Source organism: Symphodus melops (genome assembly GCF_947650265.1).
Source record: "Symphodus melops genome assembly, chromosome: 16".
NCBI lineage: Eukaryota > Metazoa > Chordata > Actinopteri > Labriformes > Labridae > Symphodus > Symphodus melops.
Window position 1 is genome coordinate 5,638,434 of NC_136706.1, and position 12,100 is coordinate 5,650,533.

Here is a 12,100-nt window from a genome sequence, read left to right on the forward strand (position 1 = left end):
GGCCAAGAGTTTGAACCCGACCTTGGATCTTTGCTTCATATCATCCCTCGCTCTCTCTCCTCCTAACATTTCCTCTCTCTCTCTCTTCAGCTGTCCTATCCAATAAAGGCCCCAAAAACATACCGTTAAAAAAGCCTCATCCTGCAAACGATCATGAAGTCGGAACAACGGCACTTTAAAAAAAGGTTTGAAAATGAAACCTATGATACAGATCGAACAGCTCAGATTACGCAGCATCTAATCTTACCTGATAAACTTTTAACTGTGTCCACACAAGCCCTTTTCTTAGTGAATGAATGCTGACCTAATCTGGCGTACCATCTGTACAGCAGCCACCCAGCTATGGGAGTGTGGTGATAACAGAGCTGACAGTTTATACCAATCAGGGTGCCGTGGGTCAGGTTTTTCTGACAAACCACAAACGTACAATGACATCATCAACCGGTGGTAATGATTCAATCATCGTGCGACAGTTGAATCATATTGTTGCGTTTGGAAATTACAAAGCTGGATAAAAGGTTATTTAAGAGATCAAGTATGACTTTGTAACAAGATGATTTGTGTCGGATTGGATTCATATTCTCCTTTTTTCTTAGCCTTCTTTGAAGATCCATTTGAGTTGTCCAACAGCACAACTATATCAAATGTCACCATGGTTAGGGAACTTGTTTGAGCGTGACAGCACTTATTAAATAAATCCATTAAAAACAAAATCTGTTGATTTATTATAGGTCATACTGGAATTCATGACGTTTAAGATGATATCTATTTTTGTTTTACATAATAAAATCAAGAGAGAGAGAGAGAGAGAGAGAGAGAGAGAGAGAGAGAGAGAGAGAGAGAGACTTTAGTTGAAACAAAATACTGAGACCTCAGAGGATGACACATTGATGGAGACAGATGTCAGCTCCAATGTCATTTGCAGATTAATGCAGTTTGGTGTTAGATGTGGCAGGGACTGGGGCACGCTCACTTGTGTACATGATAATGCCAACTGTGGCCATCAAATCCCTCTTAGAAGAAATGACATGCAGCGTCATCTTAGAACACCGCCAGCTGCATCAGAGTTTGGGGATGCGTTTCCCCACAGGCTGATGAACCGTTTTTGACATTTCAAGTGCGGACATTCACGGCTTTACTGTCTGTCAGTGTTGGCAACAGCTCCATCCGACGATCACATTTCCATCCTATGATTAAGGCTTCATCCATCTCCAGTATTTGTAAGAGTCAGATGAGTAGGGTGAGTTCTCTTCTCTTTCTCAACAACTGAAGAGCTTCAATTTCCATTTTCAAACTCATACAGACTCAAGTGACGCGCCTTGAGGCAAATCATCAGACTTCCAGTGACTAGTCGTTTCAAATGGCCATTATACATGCTAAACTCATCATGCTTTATATGTTTAACTGTGTTGAATAAATTGGGTTTAATCTTGACTGTTTTCTAACCTTCAGAACGGTCGACTAGTCCGATTTTAGATTTCTGTTGATTCAACATTGAAAGGCGTCTCTAGGAACATTTCTAGGCATTACCAACTTCAAGTACTTCCAAGAAAATCGATGCGCAATACTCAAGTTCCAGCAATGAGGAAGCAGTGACGCTATCACCATATAACTGGAATCAGAAACTAATTTAAATGGAGTTTGTGGTAGCATCATAACTAGGACTGTTTATGTATTAAACGCGAATTCATTCATTGCAATTCATTCTTTTTGACCGTGTGCTAATTTGTCCCTTCAGATGCACTATAGCTTAGCAGCTGCAGTGGCTATGACTGGGGCATCTCCTATATAGGTCCAGAAATGCAAAAGAACACCTCTGTGCCTTAGAATGAATCATGACTCATTTAAATCTCCAGAAAGCTCAGTTGACCAGTCAAAGCAAGATCTGCCTCATGAAATCAAACATTTCCCTTTCTCACTGTCCCCTTGAGCTTTTTACTTTTCAAATCAGTCACAACTTCCTTTTTCTATTGTTAAGTTAATGTTGGAAAATTTAATCTACCAGAAGTTCCTTCGTTTCTTTTGAAATACAAGCTGGTCCATTATCCAAAGAGGAAGTAAAGTACCCTCACTTAAAAAATGTACATTTCAAAATGTAGTCTTAACAAAAACTGCAGAATTTGGAAATGTAAACCTATAATAAATGAATGCCATTATTGGCAATTAACTACTGAAATTCAGCTTGAAAAAAAAAAAACAGGGGGATTTGTTGCCTGTCACACTATGCTATATAAGATTGATACACTCAAAACATTTAAAATATGTCAATAAATAGATTATCTTTCAGGTGTGTAAATTTATTTAGATTAGTGTTTTCTTAAATATGTGATAACTATACACTAAACAAACACTGGCATATAAAAAGAGTTAAGTGTTTTTTTTCACTCCTTATAAACAATACTGGTTCTCCCTCAGACCTGCCACCAGGCATTAAGGTGATAAATCGAGCTCCCCTTCCTATCAAGACCGGTCAGTCCACTTCTCAAATTGTGTGGATAAAGCAGCACCGAAGTGTTCCCATCCCCTGTGGAATTCAGTGGAAACAGACATCAGGCTTCAGCTGTGAAGTGCAAAGCCACCGTGTCAAAGCCACATCATGTTAACATCAAGACAACTGGAATCCAGTGAGCAGCTGCACAACCTCCTCTGCACAGCTGACTGATGGTCATATGGAGAAAATTGTGCTTAAAAACTGCAACAGATGATGCAGCAGTCCGCGTACATTATCCTGGGTGAGCTCCACTGGGTGACAGATGGGAGGAAAAGTTGAACTTCACAAAAAGCCAGATCAGGGATTAACAGCGTATCTGCTGCATTCAGCATATTAATTCAAAGGGCCTTTCATTTAAAGCTGAATTTATACAGGCTGCACGTGATTATGTCTGATGTTTAACAGGCTCTACACTGGTACAGAAAATCAATTTGGAAGAATTTAAATGTGGGTAATCCATCAGTGACAACCCGAATGTCTAAATTAAGGAAAAGGGCTTGTGTGAAGGCAACACTATACACGGGATGTTAAATAGAAACCCTCCTATATAATTACGGGTTGTAGGGCCCCTGCTGAGCTAGCATGTCGACCTAAAGTGGCCACAGCAAAGGCAAATGAAGGGTCAGCTCCAGTAAAGGGTATATTTAGTCTGTTGATGGCAAGCTTTTTAAAAACAACACACCCTTTCCCTGAGTCACATGGCTCTGTAGGATGAGAAAAAAAAACGTCCCCATAAACATACAGACCAGCGGAGTTTGCTAACTGGAGGAACAAGGAGTGCTGTGTGGTGTTCCCCGTTCTGCGACTAAATATGCCTCTTTAGTTTAACATGAAAACATAATCACCAGGCGCTCTTTCTTTTAATTAAAAGGAGAAAATGGGGGAAGGACTTTTACAATTGACATCTGCAGATGCAAAAAAAAACAATGCAGGAAATTCTGTTTATAGCAGCTACTTCTGCACGCTTCTATGTCGTCATCCTTACCAGATTAAAACTTTCAGACGGCATCATGGGCAGTTAGCTGAAGCTTATCCAGCGATTACTCCTGCACAAAGAGACATTTGACTTTGGCAGTCTATATTTGTCATGAAAATGCAAAACTTTTGTTAATAATGAACACATTACAGTGGTAGAATATTTTTTTTTAAAGGAATCTTGATTTACAGGAATTCGTAGCTTAGTGCCAGCTCGTTGGTTGGAACACAAAAGAGTTTCAGAATAAAACAACTGGCTGCTTCGCTGTGAAAAACTTGTAGAATTCATACTGTAAAAATAAGCTGAGTAACAAGTAGTGTAGTAGTCAATACCACACTAACCAGTCATCATCTTGTATGAAGTGGGCGTGTCACCCTCTTAGACCAAAAATCGTGGGAAGGTTGAGGACATAACCGGAGGATGAAAATGAAATTATTAATGAAATGACATTACTTGTACTTTTAGAAAGTGTAATTTCCTTCTAATCACACAAATGATGTGACAAACATCCCATCAGTGGTTGTCTTCATTTTAAAATCAGGAGTCTGTCCAGTCTGAGACCGAGACATGACTGAGGAAAAATACTTTCGATGATTAAAAATGCTTTAAGAATAGTATTCTTCACCCTGAAGATTGGGAACATTTTCACTTATAGATTTTATTATTATTGGTGTAATGCTTTTTATTTTATACAACAGTACAATGACTGACAGTGCATACTGCCCCAACGCATAACTAAAAGCCCTCCCTTTTGTCACTCATCTCCGAATGAATACTTGCAGACCATATAGTCAGGGGTCATATAAAAACCACCACTCACAGCAGAGTAATAAACCTTTCACTTGATGTCGTTTCCTAGAGGCTGCTGCGATGCCAGGGAGGCCTTGGGGCGTATAATGTGGGACTATTTTTGGAAGCTGCGAAAGCCCAGCAGAAGGTCTTGTGGTTCCCAGCTGAAGGCCTCGCGGTAACAAGAATGTGAATGGTTGTCTCATTGCTAGTAGCTTTTATAAACAGCAATATAGCCAAGTGCAGGTGACTTCAGCCCCAAGAGTGAAATCTTAAGTCAGCATTTTGAATCAACCATTGAGGAAGGACAAATCTAAATATGATTGAACTGTATATTTAACAGATTTATTTGATGCACTAACGAATAAAACAACAGTAAATAAAAGAACCAAAACAGTCTTTTATATACAGTTACTTGGCTTTCCCACCAGTCAGGGCACATTTAAAGGGGCTGTATACATCACTAAAAACCTTCCTATATTTCCCCCTCTCCTTTCTTCCTTTAAGAAGGACTCCTTTCTCTCCTGCTTTTCTCCCGGCACAGTCTTCAGCAGGCACTGATTTCATGGTGGTAATTTTGGTCCGGCAGAGACAAAAACCTCCTTTGGAGTGCTGTGTGAAAACTCAGCCCATCACCCACAGGCTGCCACAACACCAACAGTGTGTCCCCCTGAACTTGGCATACCAGGAGATAAAAACACTAATTTCACCGTTTCCTTCACAGCACACAGAGGGGTAAGCATCACAAAGGCCGGTCTTAAACTTTAAACTGTTATCACGCAGACTACTCGTGATGCGGTCGACAGATTCAGGGCACACTTTTGCCCTCATGGAAATTAAAACACGGGTGTCCGAGAAAATCGGGCAAACTAAGAACGCTGAATAAGCAAAATAACTCGTAAAATATAAACCCATCACAAGGGTAATTCAAGAGAAATAATAGAAGGACTTCTGAAAGCACTGGACTCTGGGAAACAGGTGCTGTCTTCAGCTAACCATTAACTAAGCCCCTTCTTCCTTAGTTACAGTTGCTATGCATGCCGAGCATTCCTGCACAGCACATATGCAGTTTACAATAACAATGGCAGATTAAATGCTTAAAATCAATATAAGTTTTGAAACAAAAGGGCTTTGATGAAAGACTGAAGTAAACCAAGTCAGGCTTCTTATTTCTCACTGACGGAAGGAGATATGTTGGCTCAGTGTATTTTTGTTAAGTCATAAGCTAGCTAGCGGCAAACAGAGTAGCTATTGTTACTCTTACTTATCCAAGTGACAATTTAGCACCCAAGCAGTGAATGTGTTTAATAGAACTATGTTTTTTTATAAATATAATCTCTGTGTCTGTAAATCTTTGAGTTACAGATATGCTCTTTGGCTTTGGAAGTTAAAGTTAGCTTACCGCTATAGATAGCACACGATAGTCAAATATCTGAGATGCACCGGCGTATTGGTGGAACCTCAATACTGGTTGATATTTGCCAGTTGATAGACATCAGACCATCATAAAATAATGAGGCACCGATGTCAGTAGTCGATGTTTATACATACTGCAAATTGGGCAGAAGACGTCACCCGTTAGAAAAACTGATTTGTCATCACGAAACGTGAAAGAATATGTTGGCAGTGTGGGAATCTTACACAGTCCATGGGAAAAATTAGAGACATCCAGTCTGCAAGACATACTCCAGTAATATTGCAGGAGGACAGACCATAAAATAAAAATTCAAAAATTCATCAAATGTCATGGACCATTGGAGAAACAAATACCTACCAGAACTTGGGGCTCTGCCTGACTCTGAATTCTGTCGGTCCAATCAGATTTTGTCATTGCTGGACCAAGTTGTTGCTGGGTTTTTTTTTCTTCAAGTCAGCAGAGTAGCATCTCCAATATAAGCCCACATTGGTCTTGGGTTTTACCTTAAGAGTCATGTTTTTCAGACCTTTCTGTAAGCTTAACCTTTAAATCAGACACTTATAGGTCGCCTGAGCTAAAATTGTAGGTGGAGGGAAGAAAGAAACACTAAATCCATTACTTTTCTCGGGGCCGTTTGCTTTTTAAAAGGGTATACGAAGACCCTTGCACTATGAGAGTCCCTATCACATTGTTTCAGTTTGGGAGAAATGTCAAGTTGGAAAAGACACTGTTGTGTCTTGTTACAGTTGCTTAGCTATGAGAGGACAATCAATGTTTGGAGGAGCGCTTTCAAAAACAGTCAACTGCAGAGAAAAGGCACAAAGCAAAGCTGGATGTCTGAAAGGCAAGCAGCTGCGCATGTATACAACATTGACCACCAGCTTCCTTTAACAGGTAAAAAACAAATGAATCAAAATGTAAAGAAAACTTGGTAAAAAGTAAAACATTTAAAAAAAAACAAAAAAAAAAAAAAAAACATTTTGCACCAAAAGCACCCAAGCCACGCAGAATGAAAATCAGATTTGCATTGCCCAGGTGTGGTCATGCAGGGGGATCATTTAAAAAAAGAGGATCAAACCCTTGGGGTGGTTACAGGGGGGTGTTTGTAGAAGCATGCAGCATTCGTGTTGAAGCATGCAGGGCCGCTGAGCAGCTCAGTATCGGTCTGCAAAGCAGAAAAAAAAAAAAAGAGGGGGTTGGGAAGGAGAGGAGTAGAGTTTCTGACCTGTGGCTCCTTACAAGATGCGACGCTCTTCGTCCGGAGAGAATTATAAAATCCTCAAGCTAGGGAGGGGGGGAAGAAGACAGAAAGATCAGACAAGACAGTTATGTAGAGTGTGTGCGTGTGCTTAAAGGAGGGAGAAAGACGTGTATTTGTTTGTGAACACGTGTAATGTTTTTGCATGGAACGCTGTTGAGACCAGAGTTAGACAGATAGGATATTAAATCAATGATAACACGTTGCACAATAAATCAACCATTTCAAAAAACATTTACACAAACACAAGTATCATTTCATTCGTCCACACACACACACACATGAATATGCAAATGAGTTAGAAAAGCACTCTGGGAAGGACAAAACAATTACAAAGTGACAAAAATATCCAAAGGCCACTGAGCCGCTGATGTCTGTCCGGATACTGTGCTAACTTTTTCATAGCCAAGGACACATGAATGGAGAGCAGCCAAATGATAAACATTATCTTGTGTGAGGAACCTGAGCTCTGTGCTGCCGTATTCATTTCCTCTTCCACTTCATTCTCTACCAAAGAGGTTTGCCTGTATTACAAGTCCGTCTGAGATTTTGGAGCACAAATCTAAGACTGTCAGCAACCATGTCTGTGGATCAAGCAGATGTAAATACAGAGAAAGCCCTCTCCGTTCAGCCCTGTTGAATTATGTCTGCTCTATGTGGGTTAATCCCTGGAGAGGTCAGCTGCAAGCAATCCTTAAAATCTGCCCAACTTTTTATTCTAAGATCAAATTGCACAATTGTGAAATTATCAATTTGACATTGAAATGCTGAAAAATACTTTTTTTCTTTGGAACAGTGTTTAAAACCATGAAAATACCAAGGATGTACTCACTTAACTATCATTTCTGCTCCTGTTTTTGGGGTGCTGGGAGGCCTAGCGGTTACCTTGAGAACCCCATGTCTGGAGGCTGTAATCCTCGTCACAGCGGCTGTTGGTTCCAATCCTCCTCTTGCAAAAGTCAGCACATTTCTGGCCTTTTTTTTTGGCCTAAATAAAACTAACCAAAAATAGTTGCAGATCAGATTTCTGCTCATGAACTAAATCAATATTTTCATTGTGGCACTAAAAAACATGGACACAAGATATTTAACGTTTTTACAGGTTGTTGACATTTGCACCTAAAACAAGTATTTAAGCTTTTATTATTGTTGGAGAGAAAAATCAGGCGATGCATAGACCCATTAAGATTTTTTTTTTTTTTGGGAACCATTAATGTCTAAACCAAAATTAAGCCATACCGCATTGTAGATGTTTCATCCTAGTACTCTGGATAAGTAAAATATGTAATCTGTTGGTAGAGCTACATTAAAAAGGATCCCTGAATGTGACTTGCCTACACCCTTACATTAACATTGCTGGGCCAAAAATTTGCATGGAAAAATCATCCCAAAGTATGATCTATTAGGAAAAACTCAGCAAACGTCAGTCATTAGGACTGCACCAGTGAGGATAGATTCATTTTGATTAAATAACTTCTCAGAATTTGGTTTGGATTTTGAGCACAAAACTGAGAACAGACAAAAAATCAGCAACATCACAATATCACTCTTATTTCATGGAGGACCAAATCCCTCACAAAGGCCCTTTATAATTTTGTGCAGTGTCAGCACCTGACTTGTGCATCACTAATGAATCGATGCGAGAACAAAGACTTTCTGGTATAATAAGCAGCAGCAGTAGCTGAACAGTCAGCTGGAAAAAAAAAATCGTTAGTTTTCTTTTGGGTTCATGGAAACAAGAGCGCCTAAGTGTAAAGGAAAGTAGAAATCTTCTTATGGCCATGGTGACAGATGGTTGGGCATCCATTCACAACACTTTCCAGTCTGTTCCCTTAGACTGCCTCCCTTTACAACAAGGCTGAATACATTCTCCCTGCACAAGTACACAAGCTTTATTCCCACATTCCACTACTATCCAACTCTGTTTGAGTGGAAAAAACAGGCTTACATATTTACTCTGCCTGGACCTGAACTTCAGGTCAGTTTGGGACTGCTGGTCACTGTCTCTAGTTTAAATATGGAAGTGTATGTGAGTCAACAAAACTGGAAAGACACTAAATTGTTGAAAAAGAATAAACAAAACTCAGCAGATAACTTCCTAAATAATGCTGAAACCGCATCCAAAGCTGTCCCAGGACACGGAGACAAATCTCCCAGACGCCCGAATTGAGGTCACCAAAATCAACCCAAATATTCAGATTCATTAGCATTTGCTTTGGTGGGGTAAGCTACTGTAATGCAGGCCCCCTGCTCTGGCGTATAAAACAATAATCAGATTATGGTGAGCAGAGATGACACACTACAGGCTAGAAACATGGGCAGTTCACTTACAACAGATTTAACACTAAAACGCTTCGGATGTGCTGGAACATCTACGGCTGTGAATGTCCTTTAACCTGGGACTACAGAATGGTGTAATATTTTTGGAATTTCATCCATATTAAGATTGATTTTGATTTGTCTGTGATAAATCAGACTTTAGGTGACAAAGTCCATAAGTTAAAGCCAGTGTCATGGTTACGATCAGATTCGAGGCCACAGAGGGTTGTTATTCGTCGTGATCACGTTCATATGTTGTTCTTGATAGATTCAATGTTGCCTCATGGATACAATGGCTTTTTTTTGTCTTCTTCCACTTTCTCCCTCAGACGACCATCAGAAAAGAAAAAAAAAAAAACAATCACGTATGCAAGCGAGCACAAATGCACGTCGCGACAAGTTCTGCCTCTTGCCCTCCTCTGACAGCATCAATGGGCCGCTGGGAGAAGATGACAGTCGCCAAAGATTGATGAGCCGGAGGCCAAAAGGTTCATCCCCCTCGACATCCTCAGGAAACACTTTGACTTGGCTTCCCTCGACTCCCACAAAACCCAGTGACAGCTGATACAGACTCTTAACTATGCACCCACGAATCCAAGTGACATCACGCCTTCATACGTCTCAATTCAGGACTTCCTGAGTGGGTGTCGAGCCCGATTGTGCCCCCAGACTACGCCCTTGGTGACACCATGATCCGGAGAGGAAGTGGGGATGTCATGGGTCAGTTTTTTTTTTTTTTTCCTAATTGATGAGTGGACTTGAATGAGGACCAGGAAAAGCTGGCCTTTTTCAAGACTCTTAAAGCCAGAACTAATTTATTATCAGAACTACTTCAGAAACCAAGCCTTTGGTAAACATAGTGACAGGATCGGCTATTGAGCTCACCCAACTGTGACACCTGATTTTCCCTAGAGCTAATAAAATGGTCCGAGCGAGTATCAGGATCTTATTACCAATTATTCTCTATATCGCTGGTCAATATTTTAGGATTTAACAAAAACGACACCTGCAACACATCTCTGAAAGAACTTGCAATAAAATCGATCAGTAAAAATCTCTTTTAAATTAAAGTTAAAGCATGCTTTTAACGCCCTAAGAACTAAGGTTGTGGTCCTTGTTGCACTGGGGGCAGATTCCCAAACTCTCTCTTCCCACATTTCCTATCACATTTTCTCATCTTACGCCTCAAATGTCTTTTCTCTGGAGGGTTAAGCGTCTGACAAATCATTTGGCAGTTGAGCACCTCTCGAACTGCCACACATGTTGCAGTTTTGTGCAGGTGACATTTACAAAGCTTTTAACCAGCCTCTGATAATGCTTTTTAACCCCTGATCCCCTGAGACTGACATGAATACAGACACATGAGCAACCTTGGCTGATACACAAAGACACAGATACACAGAGGACTGGGAAAAAGGCCTCTCATCCTTATGACAGTGTGGTCCTTCCAGTAAAAGCCCCCCCCCCCCCCAATCCCCACTTTGCGATACACACACTCTTCTGTGCAGCGACCCTTACCGTCCATCGACCAACATCCCGAGTCTCTGACAGGCCTGTCAGCGTGCACCGCCACAGGTGGGGGAGGGATGAAAAATGAGAGGGACAGGGGGAAAGAAGGAAAACAAGGTTTGCAGAGAGAAGATCTTCGAGCGTGCAGATTCATACCGTGCTTAAACAGAGAGGACAAAGAGAAGAACGAGGAGGAAGGAGTGGGAGGAGGATTCTCCGTATGGAAAACAAGAAGGGAACGATGGCATACAGAATCATGAATGTTTTGGTTTCAGGGATCATGGAAAATGCCACTTTCCTTCTTGCCTTTGTTTTTCACCTCTCCCAAAAGAAAAAAAAACACTCAGTTTTTAACTCCAAAAAACTTGTTTCAGGCAAAACAAGATTTATTTATCGGTTGGGTAACACATTTTCATGCGCTATAATTCTCTCCCGCATTTGGCACTTTGTCTGGATGTCCTACTTTTCTTCGTGATGCAATACAGTCAACCCTCGTGTAAATCATTCTGTAAGAACAAAAACAACAACTGGGTGAAATTCCTGCTCATATAAATCCAGTATGGATGCATGGCCTACACGCATGGCGGTGTTTTCAAAAGGATTAGGGCAGGCTTGACTTTAACAGAAAGAATCCCCAACTTCAAGCTCTACGGAGCAAATCTGGCTTAAAGAAACTTCACTCAGAGCATCCTGGTACAAAAATAAAAAAGTCAAAATCCTGTCAAAGAAACATGTTTATTTCTGGAGGATGCGAGCGAACATCTGCTGACAGATTATCAGCTCCAGAATCAATAGCAACACAAAGCGTAGAGAACAGCGATACAAAACTATTTTTAGTACAAATCTGAAAATTTGTACCCTTCGGGGTCACATGCACTCTGTTGGAAAATGTGAATTAAAAGGGTTCTTTCTTGTTCTTGATGTTTCTGCAGACTAGCGTGTCTCTGGGAATGCTAACTGGAATGCATGAATCTACAGGAATGTCCACTGATATCCTGCTATGGGTAAATGTTTGCTCATGACTGAGCTAGAGAAAATAAGGGGGGGTATTTGTATGCAAGTGTGTGTGTGTGAGAGAGAGAGAGAAAATAAGTGTCCGTCTTCTTCTGCTTTTGTATGAATCTTAAGTAGGCCCATGTTGAGGGAGGCTTTGTTTGCCGTCACCATCGGGGGCCACGTCCTCCAACTTTTCCCCTCATTTCCCTTTTGGCGTTACATTTATCATTCTTCTTCGGCGAACAATCATCCTACAACATGGACTCGCATCAGACACACAATAAAGTACCGCCCCCAACCCCCCCGGACCCTCTTTCTGGTTGCCGGGATACCTTTCATCCGACA

General features: G+C 40.8%; 1 protein-coding gene across 7 annotated transcripts in view; it reads right to left on the bottom strand.

Moving 5' to 3' along the window:
* Positions 1 to 12,100, bottom strand: part of sema4d (sema domain, immunoglobulin domain (Ig), transmembrane domain (TM) and short cytoplasmic domain, (semaphorin) 4D) — a 42,977-nt gene that overhangs the window by 18,443 nt on the left and 12,434 nt on the right. The window contains exon 3 of one of the 7 annotated variants that reach the window (XM_079365097.1): positions 6,899 to 6,957. The exons of the other annotated variants lie outside the window; for them this stretch is intronic. The gene's annotated coding sequence lies outside the window, so the exon portion shown is untranslated. The remainder of the gene's footprint in view (positions 1 to 6,898; positions 6,958 to 12,100) is intronic. 7 annotated transcript variants of the gene reach the window in all.